The 21,834-nt window shown below is 38.0% G+C and overlaps 1 long non-coding RNA gene across 2 annotated transcripts in view; it reads left to right on the forward strand.

The window, feature by feature from the left end:
- The first annotated feature begins 1,378 nt into the window (after nt 1-1,378).
- LOC125618151 overlaps nt 1,379-21,834 on the forward strand; it is a 117,485-nt gene continuing 97,029 nt past the window's right edge. The window contains exons 1-3 of one of the 2 annotated variants that reach the window (XR_007349387.1): nt 1,379-1,529; nt 4,188-4,299; nt 8,714-8,812. This is a non-coding gene — a long non-coding RNA (uncharacterized LOC125618151). The other variant, XR_007349389.1, reaches the window with a different exon arrangement.

Here is a 21,834-nt window from a genome sequence, read left to right on the forward strand (position 1 = left end):
AGAATGTTCTGAGTTTAAATTGTGTGCTTTGTAGAGTGAATTTAAAATAATTGTTTTTTTTTTCCCCTCTGCCAGGTTATATGGTAGAATTTAAGGCTTCATTCCTTGGCCTGACACAAGAGCAACAATTTCTTCTCCCAGGGATGCAGGCATCGTATTGCCTGACTTTGCAGAATACTAGTGTTGTTTGCATAGTTTTCTCTGTCTCTTGCTAATCAGAGGCTGACATCTAAGTGCTTTCCTGGTCTTATCATCACTGCTGCAATGCTTTGTCCACCAGGGTGTTGCAACTTTGCCTTTTTTTTTTTTTTTTTTGCCTCACTGAGCATGTGATTTAGTGGAACAATGACATCACCACCATATTCACTTTGGTGCTTGACATCTTAGGTTATCAATGGAAGCATTGTAAGAAATCATACAGGGTTAAGACCCATTGAGTTCAGAGGGTTTATACAGTTATGTGGATTGAGAATTCTCAAAGAACATGCTTCATAGCATGTATAGTTAACCACAAATATGTTCTTAAATTGAATAGTGTTAAACATTCCACTTTATTTGTTCTCAAGAGTGGGGAGTTGAGAAGCAATTTAATACAAAAACAAAGATAAATGATGGAATACATTAAATTTAATGATGTGTTACAACAAATAAGATTATCTGAGACCGAATTGTTCTCAATCTTGGCAGGCCACTGAGTTTTAAATGCACCTATTGATATAATAGAAATGAAACAGCTTGAAATTATTGGTAGTTGCTTTTGGTGCTGGGGGATGGATTTGTTTCTTGTACAAGAAGATGGATATAAAACTTGCAGACAAAGCTATCTGCAGAAACTGCACTAGGGACCATAATTCTCCTGCAACTTCAGAGGTATCATGTAGTTTCGACTTCCTTGAAAAATTAGTCACTTTGTATCCTTATCTAACTTTTGTACAGAGATTTTTTTTTCTGCCTCATGTTATTTTTGTAAAAATAATAGATCCTGGCTCTAATTGTTGGTGGATATGGAGTCACATGTAAATATTTAATATGGAGGCTGACACAGAATTCACCAGCTCTGAAATACCTCCTTCAAGGAGCTGAAATTCCCATCCTTTGAGATATTTATTTGGGTTAAGACAATCTCCAAATGGTTTTCATAAGAGGTTCTTATTAAAACATGTTGATGGGAAAGAGAAAGCATCAGATCCTGTCCTCTGTCACCAAGCCTACTAATAAGATGCTTGGATCAGTCTATTGATATTTTTCTTTGATTGGGTTTGGCTTGGTTTTAGTTTCATGTGTAATTTATTGGGATCACTAATTGTCATCTTGATATCTGGAAAGAACACATGAAACAGAACAAGTAAGATCTAGTTCTTATGTGTGAGAAACTTGTTCCACTTCTCCTTAGGGGCTGCCCCGGTGCTGAAGATGCAAGCTTGAAGCTGAAACAAATGTGGCGCTCACAGAACAGAACTCCAGATATGCCCTGGTCAGGCAGTCAGTAAGGAGACTTGTTGGAAAGGCAGCCTAAATGACAACGAAAGGTAACTGAAATCAACACAGTAGTAGTTTGGGGGAAGAACCAGAAAAGAGACAATCCATGGGGTGGGTTGTGGGACCTCAGACAAGATGCTAACAGCAGCTTCTCATGTTGTTGCTAAAGTTGCTGTTGTGTCTACCAATTTTAAGGTGAAGTTGTGTGATCTCCTTGGTGTGTTGACTATTGAATAATTCATTCATCTTGTTTTCTGAAAATGCTTTTTGTTGGCTCAACCACCCTGGGTACTTGGAAAACAAATATTAAAATTCAGGATTTAGGCTCTGGCCAGACTTTTGGAACCGCTACAAAAATTATAGCTATTCTGAAAACAATCATATTTTCATTGTTTCTCTACTTGTACTCAAAAATATTGATCAGATTTATAAACTGTGGGCAGAAGTGTGTTGAATACAATGACCCTGAATTCAAATGGTGGGTTTGCTCTCTGAAACCTTAACCTATTTCTGGGGGTGGATTGACACTATTGTACGGGCCTTCTGTGTGGAAGCAGGAGTGGGTGCTGCCCTCCAGAGCCTGTTATCTTGACAGATACAGTCCTCATCTGTTGACCATGGCATGGATCATGTTTCATATGAAGGAATTGTGTTTTTCCTGAGAGGGAGGGATGATTCTTTTTCCTGGGCACAAGTTATAAATATTTTTTGTTGTTGTTATATTTTGTAATTTTCTTGGAATCTTCATACAAAGAAATTTTATAGTAGTCTTGGTGAAGTACATAGAAGTAAAAAAAGGGGAGAAATTTTATGGTAGTCTTGGTGAAGTACATAGAAGGAGAAAAAAAGAAAGCACATCTAATTCTACAGCTCTGAAAAAATATCTAACTCATGAATTTGTTTCTTTAAATAAATATTAGTCACCAGTTTATCTTATATCTGGATAAAAACTACTAAATAAATCCAATAAAGCTTGCAGTTCCTTACCACATCCATTTTATCCTTTGTAAAGAAATTTTAAATATGTATTTGTTTTGCATTCATCAGATCAACTATAGCTCTACCACCCTACCCCCAGAAACTCCTAAAGCTATAGCAAAGTTATTTTGTGGGGGGAAAAATAGAAATCCAAATAAGATACTTATAATTGAAAAAAATACGTGTCAAACTTGATACCCTCAAAGGGGGAAATTACAAATGACACTTGGAAATTACTAGCATCTAGTAAAAAAATATGTCACTTAAAATGGCAACCAGTATTATGAGTCTGGACTTAATCTTACCTTTCTGTGTATTCATGAACATATTTTTCCAATTTAGCTAAGTATGCGGGAGAAAATAGAAGCAAAATATTAGGGGTGCACGAAACTCCTAATTGCAGGCCCACATGCTTTTCTTTAAACCTATGTAGAAGAAATGCTGATTTAAACAGTTACAATTTAAAAATAAGAAGCACTGTGTGATCCTCCTCTGACCCAGCATGTTTTAATATATGTGTATACAAGAGAGAAAAGATTCACCACAGACCACCTTATGGAGACAGATTTACCTGTGGGTATGTCAGGTGTGAGACTGCTGTTACTTCCTGGTGGATCAGGGGTCATGATTCAGATTTGTTACTTTGGTGTGCATGGTTATTGTAAGACAGAATAAAGACTTTTCTTGAGAGAATGGGACCAAAAACTACATTGGTCAGGACTTTCAGAGGCAGAAGGTGAAGCATCCTGGCATGCCGAGACAGGCGGACTAACTTCTACAGAGAGTAATGACGATTAGCTTAGATGACACACCTCAGCATTTATCTTCTAACCTTCCACTATGCTATCTGCGGTAACATTTTCACTCTCCATAACTCTGGATTCAAAATATTTACATTTCCAAAGAGATGCATGAAATGAAAAATTCAGGGCTCCCTGTATTCCCAGAGTTAATAACACGGCTCTGTAGGAAAAGTAATTTATAACTTGACCCTGAGAACAGCACAGAGGTTGGTCATAGAAGGATAATTTAATATGATCCACCAGTCAGAGCATATCCAATTCCTTCTTAAATGATTTTCATTTCCAGTCAGTAAAACCCTGAAGGGAAATTTGTTGCGTAAGTTTACAATGTTATGCCTCTTTTAGTTTTATTAGGACTACCCCTTTAGGCACCAAGACAACTCATTAATTCTTGAATTCCAGGACAGAATGAATAAGTTTATTTTGAATCTGTTGTTATACTTATTATTTCAGAGATTTCAATAATCTCACCTTTATGTTCATATTTTTTGTTCTAACTAGTTCTCTTCAAAGTCCTGTTCTCCTCCAAAAGCTAAGTTGGTCCCTCTTTAGCTCCCCTGTCATTCTGTATCAATTCAGAGTCTCATACAGATGACAATTCAACTGGCTCAATCAGTTCAATGTATAAAAAACACACACAAAAAAAATTTTTGGTACTGATACTTAGAAGTGGGTGCTGATGGTGGAATGAGAAGGAAATAGGAGGTAAAAGATGAGAAAGAGGAAGGTCCTAATTCTGCCTTTGAAAGCTGGGAGAACAAGAACACAGGTACTGAGTGAGGCTGGCAGGATGGGGTGTATAGTAACAGAAACAAAGTTGCAGAAATAAAACAATAAGGAACCTGTGAGGATGGAGGAACATGCTGTGTTTTATAGGGTGTGTGAGTGATAGATAAGATACAAACATTTCAGTATTCTCTTCTCCAGGGCAGAGAATGTTTCACAGAGTATTAGTTGCTGCCCCAACTCAGCTGAGTTCAGATGCATTTGTCTCCAGAATGTGAGAAGGAACTTCCTCGATGAAAAGAACCACAGCCAGGTATGCATCACGGCAGCCTCTTGCTTTGAGCTATCATAGGGATTTTTTTTGTTTTGTTTTGTTCTTTTGTGGTGCTGGAGATTGAACCCAGGGATGACTCTACCACTGAGCTACACCCCCAGCCCTTACTGGAGTTTTAATGTGAACAGGTAAGGGTGTGTGTGTGTGTGTGTGTGTGTGTGTGTGTGTGTGTCCACGTTTTCCCAACTGTTGAGGCACAGACATACAGTGGAACTGGAAGAATCAGATTCTCCCAAACATATCACATCCTCCAGTGATAGATTTAGTACCCCGATTTTAGATTATATTAGCTAATATTTACAGAGCCCTGTGAGTCAGGTAATATGCTTCTATCTTCACAGAGATGGTCTCATTTAGTCCACAGACCCTAAGTAAAATGTACAATGTCTCAGTCCTCCATTCTATAGATCAGGAAACTAAGGCACAGAGGGGTGAAATAATATCTGCCAGTCAGAAATTGTTGGAAACAGTTTTTATTTTTAATCCTAAAATACAAACTCAATAAAGAGAATATGTGTAACTGATTTCTGTAAGCCCTAGAATTGCATTAAGGATGAAGGCACAGTCAACAAATGTAATTTTGTAATCAAGTTGGCCATCTGCTCATTATTTGAAAGAGGTTTGGATTCATTTTAATTACTCAGTGATCATGTCTCCATTGACACATTAACATCTTAATGAAACCAGTGGATTTCCTGACCCTGAGAAGCATATAAGCTATCTGTTAAAAGTCATTGGAGAATTAGGGGGGGGGGGGGGGGCCATTTAGCAAGGACCTCTGTATAAAAGGGCCAATTGAGCGCCATACTTATAGACTTAGTTCACTGAATACTTCCTTTTTATAACATCTTTAATGTATTCACCTAAGGACAATTGAATATTCAAATCCATTCTTCATTGTAAATGGTCTCTTTCCTCACCCTGTCTCATGAAGTTGGGCTAGGCAGAGTACTCCCACTGAATTCAAGGGAGACCTAATGCTTGAATCATTCTGAAGGGTGAGGAGTAAGATTAAGAAATGAGCACAAATTAAATAAGCAGGAAGAGTTTGAATCTGAATTGCAAATATCTGTCTTGTTTCTCACACAAAACCTATGTATAGTCCTTTCCACTAAAAAAATCCTGTAGGTGTTTTTAATCCATAATGATAACAGTGTGCTCAACTTTTGCCAAGGGGTGTGGGGGGATGTCCAAAAGTTTTGCCTTTAACTAATAACTTATATTAATGTGTCTTTATATTAATATTATTTTTTTCTGACTATAAACTATATAATATCTCTGTTGCTAGATAAAAAGAATAATAACACAAACTTTAAACAATGCCTTTTAGTAAGATCTTAGCCTAAGAGGATATTAAGTTGCATTTTGACATTTTTATATTTCTGGTCCCTGATGAAACTGATCTCTAAATTACTCAATATCTTATCAGATTTATTTTTTGTTCATGTTTATTAAGCACTTTATGTTATTGTGCAAAGTGCTTTGGATAGATCACTTGTTGTTAGTTCCCACAACAGTGTCATGAGCTAAGAATCATTTTTCTGTATTTTGTTGATGAGGGAACTGAGGCTTCTATGTCACAGGTAACATGGGGTCGGGGGTGATACTTGAACCATCAGTCTGAGACCAGAGTCCACATTCTCACCCACTATGTGAGATGGCCTTTTCATTTCATGACACTTGTTTAGTCATAGATCCTTCAGACCAATAGAACACTGACATTTAGTCAAGATCTAAGGAATCCTGTACCTATAGATGGGCCACATATATCCAGGATGTGGGAGATAGTATAGCAAGTGGTTTGTTACTCTGTCCTGGTACAAGCACATTTCTTTTCTTAAATATATATATATATATAATCATGTTGGTAAAATTGTTACAAATTAAATCCAATGACCTACCTAGCCCCAGTTTCTCTTTTTAGCAAAACAGCTCACAAACAGAACAGGAGGGGGTAAATTTTTCCCTGGGTCTGAAAACCAGTATAATTTAATAGCAAGAACACTGGATTTAACAACAGGTGTTAATCTCCACAAAATAGATTCATCAAATCACTTTTCTTTTCTGGACCCAGTTCCACTCATCTGTAGTTGTAGTACCAAGGGATTCATTTATTCATTCATTCAAAAAGAACTTATTAAATATTTATTATGAACTAAGTGTATGCTATACACTGGGATATCAAGAGGTAGTCTCTCCCATCTAGATGCTTATAGTTTAGTTGGGGGAAGATATGTAACTAATTGAAATTCTGGGTGGTGAGAGTAACAATGGATATGTGCAGAATATTCTGTGGCAACGCCTGCAACAGGGGCCTGGCCAAGGCAGCTTGGGTGTGGGAGTACAGGCAAAGCTTCTAAAGGAGATAAGTGAGAAAAAAACAACAGTCCTAAAAGGAGGAGGTGAGATTCCCAGATAAAGAGAGGTGGGAAGGAGAGGATGGGAAGGAAAGGTAGAGGGTAACTCAGGAAAAGGAGGAAACACAGATACCAGGGATGCGAAGGAGACTTGTGCATCTGCAGAACTGCAAGGAGCTCAGAATGACTGGAGCTGTGTGGGTGTTGAGTTGTGAGTGCATGCACTTGTGTGTGCATGTAGGCTGGTAGGTACTGGAGGGTGGAGTGATCAGGGGAAGTGGGGAGAGATGGAAATGCAGACCGCATCAGGGACCAGTGGGTGAAAAGCCTTGAATACCATGAATGTCCTGACACAACAGCAATGGGGAACTTCAAAAGAGTTTTAAGAAAGTGGGTGGCATAATTAAATCAATATTTTTAAAAGGCATTCTGGAAACAGTGTAGAGAACAATTTGTGGAAAGCAAACCTGGAGGGCGATAGCCTGGATCTAGGCCAGTGGTTCTTGAACTTGAGTGGGCAATAGAATCACCTAAAGGGCTTGTTCAAACACAGATTGCAATGTGTAACCACCCCAGTGTTTCTGAACAATGAACGCTTGAGTGTGGCCTGATAATGTGCATTTCTATCAAGTTCCCAAGTGATACCCATGCTGCCTGTCCAGTGAATATACTTTGAGCACCTCTGTCTGAAACAATGTTGATGACTAATTGTAAAAATTTGGGGTTCTCCCTCAGGGCTTGCAGGCTTGCTTAAAAACAACTTCTTTCATGAATATATATTTTGTGAAACACACCCATTCTATGAAGAGTGTTTTCCATTACATAATGTATGTCTATTGATAAATTGAACAAATTATTGTTGTTTCATTTATATTTGTTACTTGTTTCCAAAAAAATCCTTGTAAAGTGCTTTTATAATAATCTGAAAGAAGTAAAGCATGTTGCTCTAATTAGCCTAAAATCCATCAAATTCATCGTTGGACTAAAAGGAGACTTTCTAAAGAAAAATAAAATCACTGCCTATAACTTTAGAATGTAAGGCCAAATAAAAGTTTGCTCAAACTTATTTATTTCAATTTTGTTTTCCTAAATTGCATTTTATTTTATATACTAGAGAAAAATCTCATGGCGCAACCAGTAATTTGCAGTAGGACGAAAAGTCGAAATGCCACTGCAGTTGACTAAATCCTTTGTCTTAAATACAATAGACCAATTGAAGGCTATAATATTTGGGCTCAGATTTTAGAAATGAAACCTCTGAGTGGGGAGGAGTGTCTTATCTGTTTTATGTGGATTAAAAAACTCACTCCTCCTGTTTTGAGGCTGGAAAAACAAAAAAAAAAGAGGTCACAATACAAACTGTACATAAGCCCAGTAATCACAAATTCCTTTCCTTATCATGTATCTAAGAACATTATATCAAAGAGAAACAATGCCTTTTCAGAAAAAAAAAGGAAGGAAGGAAGGAAGGAAGGAAGGAAGGAAGGAAGGAAGGAAAGAATTCAGTTCTTTGGAACAAAATCTACCTATCCCTATATTTCAGTATAATTGAAAAAGCTCTGATAAGTGTCTTTCATGTAAATGACAGTGAATTTGTAAAACAATTGTCATAAGAAGAATATACTCAAAATAAAGTCAACCAGTAATGCTTCACTAAGACCGTTGCTTGGTTTATTTCTAGTGATTCTACATGGATTCTCTTTCCCTCTTTTTAATACCTGAAGAGTGACTTTTATCTTGTTATCAACTTTCAGAGAGTCTTGCCTCATTATGCTTGTCCAGACTACCCCATTTACTAACGTCATAGTCCCTTTGAAAATGCAAAGATGCCTCCATGCTACTGAAAAATGTTAACGACCTGCATCTTAATTGATAGTTACCTGCAGCCAGAAAAACCAATGAAAGGGATTAATGAAGCTTATTCTGTCAATTTAGGCATTCTCTCTTTGCAAACGAACTTGGTTTGTGAACTCACAATTGGTTTCAGTAGAAAGGATTGCAGCATCCTGAGCAGTGGGCCATAATTATAATTACAGGTGTGGTGCAGATGGCAGAAGCAGATGAGCTCATAAGAAACAAGGATTCGCTCTGCTGGATCATCTATCTTCACTGAAGAACAAAGAGCAGCAGCATAAGTGAGAGAGTTACCAAGTAAACAAATTGAGCAATCACTAACACACAACAGAGTGCATGTTCTTCAGCCAATATACACAATCCTGGGTTAGGAGGAAGCTCTCTCCACCAGCTCCTTCCTTTCCCTGGTAGAGGTGAGTTTTGCTTCTCTGCACTCTTTTGACCTCTAGCTGGTGGGCAGGGGCTGACTGGATAATGGTAATAAAGCTTTATTCTCCTCATCTTTCACCATCTCCCCTCCTCCTACTCTACTTTGCAGTTATTGCCAGAGGAGAGGACAACACAGGCAATGACCTTGAATGAGAATGTTGAGGCTTTGGTTCTCCTTCAGCTCTAAGGACAGTAAAGCATTCTTTTTTTAGGACTCAGATCCTAAAATGATAGACTTTGATTTTATTTTTCTTTTGAAAGTTCTTGTTTAGTCCAACAGCAAATTAGGTTAGATTTTAGGTTAATTGGAGCAACATGCTTTACTTCTTGACTTCCAGATTTTTATAAAAGCAATTTGCAGGGCTAGGTGCCAATTCTCTACTGGCAAAGTGAATCAAAAGAAAACTACAATTATGCTAATGATCAAGAAAGAAAGAAAGCTACAACAAAATACTTTGCCTACACCTTTCTCTGTTTTCTCTTTGTGCTCTCAACAACAAGTTTGCCTCAGTGGGCTGATTGGTGAGGGATCATGTTGAAGGCCCACAGGAGTTGGTTGCTGGTATGTCCCTAAGATTATGAAGTGAATTAGAATCACTTCTAGGCAAGGAAGCTTTAACCTGGTATTTAAGCTAAGTAAAGCAAGATTTGGTGGGGAAAGGAAGTATAAAGGAAACTTTTAAAGAATGACACTATTTTTATTGTTGCATGTGAATCAGTCTTCTTAAAATCATTTTCCACTTTTTATTGGTGCACTATAGTTGTACATAAAGGTGTGATTTGTTGTTATATATTTGTACCTGCCTACAATGCAACGATATATTTGGACAAATAGCAATTCCCAGTATTTTCCCTTTTCCTTTCTTCTCCCACCCCCTCCTCACTTCCTCTTTTACTGATCTCCCTTCAGTGTTGAATCAAAGTCTTAAATCAAAACAATTTCCTTTATATCAGAAATCTGGTTTTGGATGTGAAGTTTCTAGCTGGAAGGTGACAACGGATAAAAGGGCTGGGGATGAAATTTGTTAAAAGTAATGAAGAGCTTTAAAGTATGATAGGCACCTCTTACTTGAGAAACTCTGGGGGAGGGGACCACAAAAATACACTTAGAACTAGACATGTGATTGTCTAACTTCTAGTTTCTTCATGCATAGAAAACTGCATGCCCTGTACTACTTTGCAGACACTAGTTTGTCAGAACAGACATGGAGGGCAGAGGAGAAAGTTCAATGTGTACCAAGTGTGACTGATCAAAAGATGACTGCGCAGTCAAGGGCTTGACATTGTAAGGAAAAGAATCACAGCATTTATCCCCTCAAGGGAGTAGGACAAAGAGGAATGAGAGGGGCAAGCCCCTTGAAAGCTATTCTTTGACAGTCAAGCTCCTTTCAATAGTGACCTCTGTTGTTTCCCAAGACCAGCTCAGCTCTCTGGTTACACTTTCCCCTGGCCATACAGAAAAGGGACTGAGGCTGCAAGGCTCGGCCTGGAACCCGCAAAAACAGGTCTGACGTGCATGTCACGTGGTGCCGCGGTCCTGGGCAAAATAGAGCAACATGGTTGTCACTTGTCCTGGGAATGTGCAGTCACTTGGATGGAGGACATGTTCCCAACCTCCGAGTGGGAGGACGAGCCAGGCCTCTTTGAAACCTTTATTTATTTATTTATTTTAGCTGTGTACTTGATTCCAAGTTGCTGTGAAAAACCATCACCCTGTGCCTACAAGCGACCCAGTGCTGGGGTGCGCGGAGGACCGCATTGGGGGGGAGGGAGCACGGAGGCTGCGCAGCCAGGCAAAGAGGCCAGAGCCGCAGGGGGCCGAGCAGTGGCTCCTGGACCTCGGGGCTCTGCGCCTAGGTGAGAATACGCTAAGTCAAAACTCAGGGTAGGACAGGAGATGAGTCTGGCGTTGGGACATGGTGGTAAATGGTTTTTCAAAAATGAGAATTCATACCCTATTTGAATCAAATTTATGACATGTCAAGATCATTGTATTGTCTTGAGCAACTAGTACAAATAAAATAAAATAAAATAGAATAAAATATTCTCAAGAAACTGAGGTCTGGGTGAGAGTTTCACCATTCAATGAAAATGAATGAACAGCAATTAACAGGTAGTATTTCTGGAAGGGTTATAATAATATAGCCCCAAGGGAAGTGTTAGAAAAGCAAAGCACAGAAGCTAAGCGTTGCCCTTAATTTACCCATCAGCACTAAAGGCCACAGCGAAGGTGATGAAGGTGATTTCATATGCCATGTCAGGTGTTTTACTGACTGTGAACAATAAAAACCTGTATCGGTAAGAATGGCGTTCCTTGTGCACTCTCACAGTGTGTGCCAGTGGGACAGCCACCAGAGCTTACGGCAAGGCCCCTTGTTCTGTTCTGGCAGATCTCTAGATTAGAAGGAGATAGAGTCCGTGTTTTGACGCAGTGTACATAGGACAGGAGATCCATCTGGCATTCAGACGCGGCGGTAAATGGTTTTTCAAAATATTCTAAAGAAACTGAGGTCTGAGTGAGAGTTTCACCTAGGAGACATTCACTGAAAATGAATGAGCAGTAATTAACAGGAGGTGTTTCTGGAAGGGTTATAATAACATTGCGGTTGATGGAGGGAACTTCATTTAGAGATCATTAAAACTCCTTCTACTTCTGAGACCACTGGAGGCCAAGGGTTAATCTGTACCATTCCTATGGATTTATTTCTTGTCAGTTTTAACCGTATTTTCCCTCGTACATCTTTGTACTTCTTTTTCACTGTCCTTCATGCCTTAGGATGTCTCAGTCAAGGTGAGACAACATTACAAAACACAGTATTTCTAATCAACTTCTGTCCTCTCTTGTCTGCAATAGTTATCATGGGCACGATAAGCATAAAAGGAAATTCCCTGCATTACTGCTTTCAGTTACTGGTAATGATTCCTGTGCCAAGCCTTTAATTCTCTCATTTCTCACAGCTCTGAAGATGGATGCTATTATTATGATCCCCTTTTTGAAATGAGGAAGGGAGGAAAGAAGAAGAGCCACAGAGCTAATAGTGGTGGTGGTGGTAGTGGTGGTGGTGGTGTGTGTAAAGATTTGAATCCAGCCTCTAACAATTTGAGTATGATGACTTGGGACAAATTTTGTCCCTCCAAAGGAATATCACAGGGTGACAACTTTGTTAACCCTCACTTTCAACTCATCTCCATTCTGCCCCTTCCCCTCAGGTAAAAGAAAAATATAAGGAAAAGAAAGAGAAGCCTCAGTGATTTTGGGTTAGTTTTACTCTTATAAGGCCATTATATTCTGTGTGAATATACTTTATTGCACTTTTAGGCTGACACAAAGAATGTTATCATTTTACTGTTATACACTCATCATGTCCAAAAGACTGGATTTGTTGTCTAAAGGGACTAATTTGACATGACGCCTACAGAGAAATCCACTGTACCACCCTGGGAGAATGAGTCACACAGCTCACAGAGAAGGGGCAGGGATAGAGGTGTTTTTACATTGCCTTTGGTAGTCAGCTAATTCATCTCTTTTGATGTATCTAGGAAGAGGAAGAGGTAAAGCTTTTGGAAAGGGCCACACACTCACTGTCTGTAGTATCTTGAAGTTACTTGCTAACTGATCTCTAAGCTGGAGAGCAGGAGAGGATATAAATACCTCTGTTTAGAGGATAAGATAATTAAGGACTATTAGAATTGAATAACTTAGGTTGGGTGAGAAGTCAAAAACCAGAATGTTCTTATCCGTACTCTAAAGCTTCTATCAATGTTTTTTAGGCATCAATATAAAAAAAAATATTTCCATGCTTCTGAAACTACTAGGTTGTCTTTTAGATATAGTGAAGTTGTTATGCTCAAAATGTAAGTCACTCTGTTTCAAATGGACAATTACAAGATTGTTGGAGGCATTCTGTTTCTTCAAGGCACCCACTGGCTTTCTTGTACTAAAAGGTGCTTTATACAAATATTAAATATAATTGGAGTGTTGAGGAGAGCCATTGAGGCCTTCGTTTTTCATTCTTGCAGTTCCACATATTTCAGTGTGAATGAACACAGTATGGTAGTTTTCAAATAATAAAGAAGTTACTTTAAAAAAATAAAAGAACTTCAATGTTGTAATTGTGCTGACCTTTAATAGCAGACCCAGGTGGTTGATGGCAAGAGGCTTTTAGGCACATGCCTAACAAGGCCTTTAGGCTTTCATTGTTGCCTAATCCCACAGGATCTGTCATGTTTTATTGGCTTCTCTGGTTAGTCACTGTATGGTTTGGCACCACAGTAAAATCTCACATTTTTGGAAACAATAGTGTGAACAAAGATCAAGTTTTGCTTTCTGTTATGTGTTATCCAATTTACTTTGAATGTTTTAAAAAATTGCTATGTTCAGTCAATTATATGGTCTCTCCTATACCAGCCTAGTCTTTTGATTGGGGCATTACTCATGACTTGGACTGGAGGACTCTTAAGGTGGGGAGAGGTGTCACTAAATTCACTGGGGGAGTAAACATTGGGTTGGTAGATTGGAAGAGAAGGAAACAGGGGTATTCATTAGAGTAGAGGCAGATAATTGATTAGAATGATTTGTCAGTGGTAAATCTATAACATTTTATAACTTGCTGTGTGTGTGTGTCTGTGTGTGTGTATGTGTGACAGAGACAGAGAGTAGAAACTGGTACACTGGGTAGAAACAATGCAATGCCACGTCGTAGGCCCTTAATAAATATTAAGAATCCAAACTTAGATGTATTTTTTAAGGTAAAGTTTTCTATTCCGGGTATTCAACTGAAGATTTGTTTATTTTTCCTCCATTCTCAGGAAAAGACTAACAAGAAGAAATCTTAGAACAATGTTCATTTGTTTTCTAGTTGTAACTTTAGGCAAGAACATTTCAAGCTCAATTTAAAAAGTATGAAAATGTTTCAAGTTAGCACATATTAAATTAATTGTTAGTATCAATCAATGTATAATTAGATCCTGGAAATATAAAACAAAGCCTTTCTAAAAAGTTATTTAGTTCTGGATAGTTTCTTTTTAATATTTTAGATCATATTTAAAACTTAGCTAAAGTGTTATATATTTTAGCTTTCAACCTTTTATCTTGGACATATTTAACAGCTTTCTGGAAAAGGAGTTAATGAGGTCTGAGGACCCAATGTTCCTGCTTCTTATTTTGTCAACAAGACATAGCAATCCTGCATCTTATTTTGTCAAAATTAAGATATACTTAATCATCTCTTCTTAGCTATTATTTATTGATTATTTTTTTCTGGGCTATGAACAAAAATAAATGTGGCAGGGCTGGGGGTATACTTCAGTGGTAGAGTGCTGGCCTAGCATCCCAAAGCCTTGGGTTTGACACTGCCAAAAGAAAGAAGAAAAAAAAGTGGTTTATTGTGAAACTAGTGTTTTATTTCCTGTGGCTTTTAAACAAAGTAGCTCCAATGCTAAACACAATAAATGTGCTAAATCCCTAGGAATGAGTTTTAGAAAACTTTCCAATGTCTGGTATTATGAGCAATTCTGGACCTCAGCTGCCATTGTCAGATACAAAACTGGCAGCTCAGAGACTCAAGAGAGATGTATCACCTATCTCAACTCAGCCATATTTCCCAGAGCCTAAGAATCAACTCAAATATTTCTCAGCAAGTTAATCTGAAAGTTTTTCCTCAAGTTGCCTTGAGGGTTCTGAGTAATGAGATTTTGCTGATTATACATACATCATAACATTTTAGAAATCATGGTTAATTTGAAGTTGTATTAGGGTGGCTAAACACTAACAGAGCAGAGTATGAGGAAGGAGGCTGGATATGAAATTCCATATAATAATTAGATGGAGATTTAGGTGATGGAAGTATAAGAAAGTGAGATGATGTATTAATTTTTGTAGCTACACATTTGGTTCAGGTTTTTAACTCAGTCCAAGTTTATCTCAATGATCTGTCTGGAATTGTTAATTCTGTCTTTCAAAATCAAGGAATGATTGATCTAAGTACTATCACTTATACCTAGAAACCAGCAGGAAGACACAAAATGTCTATCCTCATGCATGCTTGTTTGCTAACTGCATTCCACTTTGCTGCTGAATTCATCATTAATTGATATCTGTAGCCACATCTGAGCATTATTGGATTTTTAAAAGTTTATGGATATACTGCCTTTTCCCTAAAATAATTTAAGGAAGCTTATGAAAATATATCCTTATGTTGTTGTTGTTGTTGTTTATTTGTTATTTTAAGGCTTGTGTCCCAAATGCAAGAATATTTTGCTTCTAAATAATAATAATTCTTATATTAAGATAAATGGCAAAAATAACTTCTATTTTCTGTGTTGCTTTCGCCCTGGTATTTCTTTCATCACAGTAATGATCAAGAGAAATCTGCTACCTGAAACTGGGCAGAACTACTGGGCCAGCCAATGACCGCACAATACACCCAAGAGTGTTGTCAGAATGCTCTTCATTTCACCACCTTTAGGTGTTCAGGGAGGAGAATGACACTAGAAGGTATGCAGCTAAATGGTAATTGTTAGGTGTCACCTTCTGCTGGGAAGTCAGATAATTAAGTAATTGTTTTCATGCCACTAAAGATACTCACGGCTCCTATCTGGGAAATAATAACCCTTAAAACTAGGCCAAGCTCATGCTTCATAACATTTGACTCTTAGGCTTCTGCTGTTCAGCATTTGAGATTGCAGTCTGGACACATTTCAAAGGAGCCCAGCCAACTTGGCTTTGACACTCCAGTGTGACCAGCCAACCTGGACCTCTTCAGAAAGTGATTGTCCAGTCTGGAACTTTTCAGGGCCTTCTCTCCCCAACTCCTATTTCCTTCTCTATTATGTTGCTTGTGTCCATAGCTTATTAGTGGTGCCNATGTGGCAGTATCCCTGTAGTACGCTCTTTTAAGGTCTTCAGGGAATAGTCCGAGAAGGGCAATAGCTGGGTCAAATGGTGGTTCCATTCCCAGCTTTCCCAGGAATCTCCATACTGCTTTCCAAATTGGCCGCACCAATTTGCAGTCCCACCAGCAATGTACAAGAGTACCCTTTTCCCCACATCCTCGCCAGCACTTGTTGTTGTTTGAATTCATAATGGCTGCCAATCTTATTGACAAAGCTATATCCTTCTAGCTCTTCTGCCACCATTCTGGCTGGTCTCTTCCTAATACCTCTTCTTACATAATATGCTGATTGTATACTCTGGAGTTATGTTCTCCACATTCTGCTCTCCTTACTCTAGAGATTTCATCTGACTAGAATTGCTATTGTCTGAATGTTTGTGTTTCCTTAAAATTCATATATTGGAGCCTGATCCCTAAGATGGAGGTATTAGAAGATGGGAACTTTGGGGGTGGTTAGATCTAGAGCCCTCCTGAGTGGGATTAATGCCCATAGAAGAAAGGCCCTAGAGAACTACCTTGCCCCTTTCACCCTGTGAGGACACATAGAAGTGATATCTGTTACAGGCCTTCACCAGGTGCCAAAACTGCTGAAGCCTTAATCTTGGGCTTGCCCACTTCCATAACTATGAGAAATACATTTTTGTTGTTTATAAGCCACCAAATTTATGATATTTTTGTTACAGCAGCCCAAGAGGTTTAAGACAAAAATCCCTTTTGATTGAAGTAATACCTATTTAATACTAATGACTTTTCCTCACCCCCCCACCGATTTTGTGTATGTGTGTCTATGTATAAAAATAAATAACACACACACATTCTCAATTCTCCTTCAAGTTTTAGGTTTCTACATCCATTTCCTGTTGGTCAATGTCACCAAGATAACTCACTGGCCTCGGGGCCACTGTCTGTGTTGGATTTTCATCTGCCCCCCCCTACCCTTTATTGGCTCCTCTCAGAGCAATCTCTTTCCTTTACTGATTTCAACTAACTGTTCTTTTTCCCTCTGCCTTTCCTATTTTTTATAACTCTATTTTATGTGGTACTGAGGATTGAACCCAGTGCCTCGCACGTGCTAGGCAAATGCTTTTCCACTGAACCAAACCCCAGACTTCTGCCTTTCCTCTTAAATGTACCCTCCACAATGCTATCTGAAGGATCTAACGAAAATGAAAATGCAAATTTGATCCATGCTGCTTTGCATAATCTCTCAAACAGCTCTTCATCCCCTAGTCTAGCCTACAGTATTTAAGATTCTCAATATGAAAATAGAATCTTCCTCAAACTGAATCACATATTCCTGCCCTACTCTGTGCTGTACTCAAAACTTCCATAGCTTGCTCAGTGTTTTATGCACATGCTGTTTCTCACCTCTAAGGCTTCATATTATTGGAATGGTTTTCTGCCTCCCCTTGCCCCCATTTTTAAAAATTAGTGTATTAGTCCTACTTATCCTTTAAGGTTCAGATCTGGGGACATCTGCCAGGAATTCTTCAAAATCTCCTAAGCAAGATTACCCTTTCTCAGTGACTCCACACTGTTATGTCGACAAATATTATAGAGCAGTACAGCATTAGAATATAATCAATTTTTAATTTATCTGCCTTCTACCCCTAGATACTCTAAAGTCAGACTGTTTCATATTAGTGTGTTCCATGTGGCTTCCATAGTACCATGCATGTGACAGTCACTCAGCAATGTTTGTTGACTGCACAATGATCAAGTGTTGATTGGATATTCACAAGTGTGATACCAAAGAAATTTGAGTACCTGTATCTGTTGACTTATGATTTACAAATCTTTCATTTCTTCATGATTTCTTCCCAAGTGGTATCTATTTGTAAGATTCCTTACAACTAGGCTCTTTAAAAGAAACTTTATAATCCTAATTCTTGTGAACTTTAACTCTTTCTTCTCAGATAGTTAGGACCTTCAAGGACTCTAAGTCACATTTTTATAAAAAATTGTATGTTCTCTGCCAACACCCTGGAAAGCCCTGCACAAAAGGAAAATGATCTCAACATGCACCTCTAACTCACTGACATGCCAAGTTCCTTTTGGAATGATAACTTGCCAAGCACCAAAGCACTGTAACTTGTCATCCCCAGTGAATGAGAGGAAGAGGTGGTGTGGAAAGAACATCCTGTTTTGCAAAACTTCAGTAACTAAAGTCTTGTCATCTCACATTGTTTTTTTTTTTCCTTTCTTTTTTTTCTTATTAGTGATCTGTTTGAGCTTATACTACCCCTATACTACATAGTTGACTTAGGTCACTAATATCCATCTGATACAAAAGAGCTGGAACATAAGAAAAGAGATTGTTTAAATGAATTCCTTATTTTCTTAAGTGGTAAAAGTAGAACACAATATAATCCTGGAACTCACAACACCATCTTTGGATTCCTGAAGACCTGAAGTTTATATAATGTCAATATTGATGACTTTACCTTAACTCTCCTCTTTGAAAAATGTTATTACTAGAACTGATTAATTTCTGTATTAGAGTGGTATATAATTGGAAAACATCAACCGGTATAAAGGCAACTCCCATTAAAACAATGCCTGAGTTCTATAAATAGAGAGTTCTACTTGCTACTTAAGAGCCTACTATGTGTTAAGCATGTTATGACTTGCTTCCCAAATGTTATCTCAGTCTGCACAATACTATTCTGAAATAAGATCCATTATCCCATTAAAAAATATTTTTAGTTGTATATAGACACAATATATTTATTTTTATGTGATGATGAGGATCGAACCCAGTTCTTCACACGTGGAAGGCAGCACTAGCACTCTACCATTGAGATACTGCCCCAGCCCCCATGATCTCATTTTTAATAAGTGGAAAACAAGGTTCAGAAGGGATAAGTAACTTGTTTGAGTCTGCACAGTTGGTAAGTACCATAACATAGATTAAAATATAAAGCCAATTTTGTCTCAGCTTAAATATACTAAAATTCCTTGTTTTCTTGAAAATATTTTCCTTGTTTAATTTAACTTTTACATTTCCATAGGTATTTTTCACATTGGTAAATTATACATTGAAAGTACTGAATATGTTCTTTCAAATTCTTGAGGAAACACTACTTTTATTACCATCAGAATCCCAAATGCAAGAACTTGACAAGTGTTAGCAATAATTAATGTTAATATTTGTTGAATATTTTAGATATAAAAGTGATAAACATTTTTATGAGCAAGGATAGGTGAGAAAAATTTCCTGGCTTATACTGGTACATATAACCCCTTTGAGTTAGTCTTTGTGTTTCTGATAACAGTTTAGCAAATTGATAGTTCTTATCTCTATGACTCTTTAGCTGAAGTTGATTTTGATCTCTGAAATGAAAGGATTACAGGACACTAATTTCACACTGCTTACATACTAATGAAACATCCGTTTATACAACACATTTAAATCCATTTGAAAATTCTGTACTATTTCAAAGTTGATGAGAACCTCACATCTTCAGAGGAAGAAAGTCTTGGATTAGGAGATAAATAATAGATAACTAGGAAGTTCAACCTGAAGTTAATATATCCTTGACATTTTCCTAATGAAAGGACACATACCCCCCATATGAAATTGTATTTTTCCCACTTTATATAATAATGGTGGAATTGATTTTACCTTGTTTGAGAATATAATTTGGAACTGTCATTTTATTTTAATCAAAATATCTAGTCAAATTCCTTCTTTGCTGTTTACTTAAGTATCTTGGGTATATGGCTCTTCCTAAATTTTAGATTAAAATGTGGCTAGATGTGCTTTCTTGCACCTTAATCATCATTTAAAAATTAAGTTAGAAAAGATTTAAAAAATGATCTATGTCTTTAAAAAAATAGATGTTCTTCATGACAGGGATCTGTCATATTATGAGGTTATACCATAGAGTCCTAATTTCCCAGAACTACATCTAGATTATATTTTAAATTTTAAAGAAAAAATCAGCAAAATAGTTAGATGCAATGAACTAGGCAGATAAAATTTTATGGGATAACTAATAACAAGTTGTGTAGTTCAAGTACAACTTCTGAGTTCACTAAAACCTACCAGTGCTATGTGAAAAGACAAAGGAGGCAGTGAGTTTAGCTGGGTTTCAAATCCATAAAAGCTGGTTCTCAACAGCATGAGTCACTCAGAGATAAAGGCATCCAGTGATTTACTTGAATCCATTTGGTGCCAGCCTGGAAAAGATTCGGGAAATTAGCAGTGTCCTCACTTTTTTTGATGGTGTGGCTAAAGAAAGGCTAATTCATGAAAAGGAGGACCCTTTTCATTTGACATTGGATTTCCTCCTAGCTCAAACTCAAATGGCATTACAAATAACAAAGCAACATGCTAGGAGGCTAGAAAGATATTAAGTGTCTTCAAAAATAAGCTATTATTATTTGGGCATAATAACTAAAGGGTGACTTGGGATATTTTGGTTCTGTAAATGGCCTCATTTGATAGAATAACCCTTTTTGCTTAAAAAAAATAAAAGGAACATAAATAAGAGTTCATTAATTTCCCAAGCAGCTGTGCTTTGTAATGAACTTGACAGTTTCCGTTTTTATCCTGTGAATGTTTTCTTGGCTTGGTTAGAATGTGTGATTCAGGTACTTGCAGATTCTTTGTGGAGCATTAGAATGTTGAAGTCTACTTACAGTTAGAAAGTACGTTTTCCACCATCTTTTTTTCTCTGAAGATGTTTACAGTTTGCTTGTAATTTGAATATGAGAATATTTAAGCAACTGGGCCTTGCTAAGTTAACCACAAACCAGTCATCATGACCCTGGATGGTATTTTCACCTCCTCCTCAGTGACAGCACTGCTTCCTCTGAATTCAGGAAAGGGGATAAGGCTCATGAAAGTGCCAATCCTGGTTCAGCCTGGCCCATGCAGGGTCTCCTTGCCATTGGAAGAATGATGTGTGTATTCTGGGTCCTTCCCAGACATCGAATGGAAGGAAGAAGAAACAGGTTTTTTATTGTTCTGTTATTGTTGTTGTTTGTACTGGGGATTGAACCCAGGGGTCCTTTACTACTGAGCTACATCCCCAGACCTTTTAGTTTTTATTTTGAGAGAGGGTCTCACGGAGTTGCTTAGGATCTCACTAATTTGCTGAGGCTGGCTTTGAACTCGAGATCCTTCTACCTTAGCCTCCCGAATCACTAGGATTACAGGTGTGAGGATTACAGGTGTGTGCCAAATACCCAGCAAGAAACAGTTCTTAAACCAAGAAATTGTTAATCCCAGACTTCAGGGAAGAGCAGAGGGCGACCCATCCTTTACTGGGACCTCAGTGCATGTATTGGTCAGGTTGCATTGGTGAAATCTGCAGTTGTGCCTTATATCCTTGTCTGTTTCCTTATTCAGAAAGCACCAACCTGGTGCTGACAGCCATTCTGGCCTTCCAAAGTTGCTTCATGGCTGAAACCTGAGTGTGTTTTATGTGTTCTTAAGAGCAGCCCTTTGTTCTGTCTTCTGGTTGCCAACCTTCACAACACGGGAAGCTTTTTTTAGTTCTCCTCCTCTGTGTCCTCTGACCAAGCAGCTGATTCCCAGGGAGTATGATTCCCATGCTGGACTTCACTTTCCTCCCACCTAAGCTTATTTTACAACCCGGTTTCTTCTAGTGTGCTCATATTGTTCTCAGTTTAATAATAAACCTTTTTGGTTGTTGCTCTTAGCATAATTTGTAAATTACTTCCCAGAGCCACCCTTACTAAATGTCTATGACCTTATTGTCAAGAATGACTTGACAAGCAGAAGCTGCTGCCTGGGGGCTGGAATGTCCCACTTCCTGTTCTTTCTCTCCAAGCTGAAGCATTCTATCCAAACAAAAACTGAACTTGATGCACATGTGACCCAGAGTTAGCTTGAAACGAAACTCCCAAGATGAAAAACTTTACACATTAACTCCTGGTTCCACTCCATCTACCTACAGTGCCCAAGACTACAAAGAGGGCCTTTAAAAAAGAACCAAAATAAACAAATGGAT

This window comes from Marmota marmota, unplaced genomic scaffold, assembly GCF_001458135.2.
Source record: "Marmota marmota marmota unplaced genomic scaffold, marMar, whole genome shotgun sequence".
Lineage (NCBI taxonomy): Eukaryota > Metazoa > Chordata > Mammalia > Rodentia > Sciuridae > Marmota > Marmota marmota.